The sequence below is a fragment of the Dama dama genome, chromosome 23, assembly GCF_033118175.1.
Source record: "Dama dama isolate Ldn47 chromosome 23, ASM3311817v1, whole genome shotgun sequence".
Classification (NCBI taxonomy): Eukaryota; Metazoa; Chordata; class Mammalia; order Artiodactyla; family Cervidae; genus Dama; species Dama dama.
The window spans coordinates 53,842,752-53,845,099 of NC_083703.1; the positions used below are offsets into that span (position 1 = coordinate 53,842,752).

The following is a 2,348-nucleotide window of genomic DNA, read 5'->3' on the forward strand; positions in this document are numbered from 1 at the left end:
AGATTTTTAAGCATGTGAGGGAGGTGGTGGCATGTTTGTGTTCTCACGGCTGCCATCTGGATAGTGGATGGTGGGACTGAGAGGGAATATGGTGGTCATGCAGGTGACAGGAAGGGTGCGCCAGACTAGGGGAAAAGAGAGCAGTTTACAGACCTATTTAGGAGGTAACTGAACAGGCCCTGGTCCAGTAAAGGAATGATTTTCCTGTATTCATACCATTGGGAAATTCAGGATCCAAAATTCTGTGCCCTATCCTCCTAGTTTGGTTCTGGGCAGGACAGTCACTATTACCAGTTTCTGGTTAAAATTCTTTGTCAGAAGAAATCTATTCCTATTTAATTGCTCACACGGAAATGTGAATTTTTTAAGGAAGTTCTTGGGTATTTTAATCAAGTACTTTGATGTTAAGTTGGGTGTGTTTTATTTGTGCTATTTCATTATAATCAAGAGCACATTGTAAACAATGTGGACAGTAAGTCTAACATTTGTAGAGTGGCAGAAGTGTCTGGAAGAGATCTAGAAGACGTGGTACATCTACGTACATGGTACAGATCTAGAAGACATGGGAAATATATTTTGCCTTTATTTTCAGGGCCTATAGCAGGCACAAACATTTTGTATTTCTCTGTTGCCTTTTAAAACTCCATAGTAGATACTGATTAGTTCTATACATATGGTTTTGTTTTGTTTTCCTCTTTTTTTTTCAATTGTGGTTAAGATACACACCAGTGATAGCTCAGTGGTAAAGAGTCTGCCTGCCAGTGCGGGAGATGTGCATTAATCCCTGGGTCGGGAAAGATGTCCTAGAGAAGGAAATGGCAACCCACCCCGGTTTTCTTGCCTGGAAAATTCCATGGACAGAGGAGCCTGGCAGGCTACAGTCCATGGCGTCAGAAAGACGGACACTACTGAGTGACTGAGCACACATACTGTTGAGTGTATTCAAAACATTCATAATGTCATATCGCCATCACCACCACCACCTTCTCCAGAACTCTTCATTTTACAAAACTGAAACACCATACCCAATAAACAATTGTACATGTGATTGGAAAAGGTGATACTTGTCTAATATCTAAGGAGACATATATTTTATAGGGTAAAACCAAAATTTTCTCCCTCTTTGTGTGTAGGACTGTAAAGTGCAAACATAGTTGAAAATGAAGAACTATTTCTTGGATGAGTTGGAGGAGCATTTGACTTTAGAGTCCTTAGCTCAGTTTATGAGAATGAGGATTTGGAAGTATTGATACCATAGAAAGAGGACTCCATAGGATGAGAACATGAGGTGAGGCCATAATCTTATGCCCCATGATATTTGATCTCTTGTCCCAGCATGAAAAAGGGATTCTTTTTAGTGAGGCAAAAGGTTGTCATTTGGAGACAATGGATATTAACCAGTGTGCAAAACACAGTGTGCCACATGGCTAAACAAAGCAATGGGAGTGTGATCCTAGGCAAATTAGTTAGGTGTTTTTAAATTTTTTTTTGAAAGAATTTAAGTTTGTCCACACAGCTTGCAGGATCTTAGTTCCCTGACCAGAGATTGAACCTGTGCCCTCGGCAATGAAAGTGCAGTGTCTTAACCACTGGACCACCAGGGAATTCCCTGGCTCTTTTCTATTTTATTCTATTAGCAAAAGCTCCGATGTGGAGGCAGGTACTATTTAGGTAGGTTAACTACTAACATAAATGGCTAAAAACAAGTATGGAGTCAGTTGTTAGCTGACTTTGAAAATTTAACCCGTACTCAATAGACATTCCTTTCCTGAAATGTTTTGCCAGGAATGAAGCAAAGTCAAGTGGACGAGGTGACCTGATACCAACCATCAAGTTTCGACACTGTTCTTTGCTGAGAAACCGGCGCTGCGCTGTAGGCTACCTGTGAGCATCTCTGTGTCTGCGGGGGGGCGGGGAGCGGCGGGGGGTTCCCATCCCAGTGGGTGTCAGGAATTCTTCGAGTTGTCTCTCTTTCATGAGCATTCTGAAGTTTCTCTTTTTTTCACTTAAACATTTTTTATTATGGAAAATGACAGTATTCTTAAAGCTAGGGAATAATATTATAACCCCCCGTGGAGCCATCATATAGGTCAAACAGTTCTTAACATTTTGCCATAATTGCTTCATCTTTTTTTATGCTAAACATTAGACATTTTACCACTGAATAGTTTCGTATGCTTCTTTAAGAAATAAGGGCCTTTGGGGCCTTTTCTCACGTGACCACTGTATAGTTCTCATACCTGGAGCTGTGAACATACCTTCACAGCATCCATCCAGTCTGTTCCTATTTTCCATGTTGTCCCAAAGGTGTCGTCTTACAGTTGTTTGTTTGCCTCTGGAATCAAATC

At 40.9% G+C, this 2,348-nt stretch overlaps 1 non-coding gene across 1 annotated transcript; it reads right to left on the minus strand.

The window, feature by feature from the left end:
• Nucleotides 1-1,531: 1,531 nt before the first annotated feature.
• On the minus strand, nt 1,532-1,604 carry TRNAE-UUC (transfer RNA glutamic acid (anticodon UUC)). The gene has a single exon. It is a non-coding gene; the product is annotated as a tRNA-Glu (tRNA).
• Between the last annotated feature and the right edge of the window lie 744 nt (nt 1,605-2,348).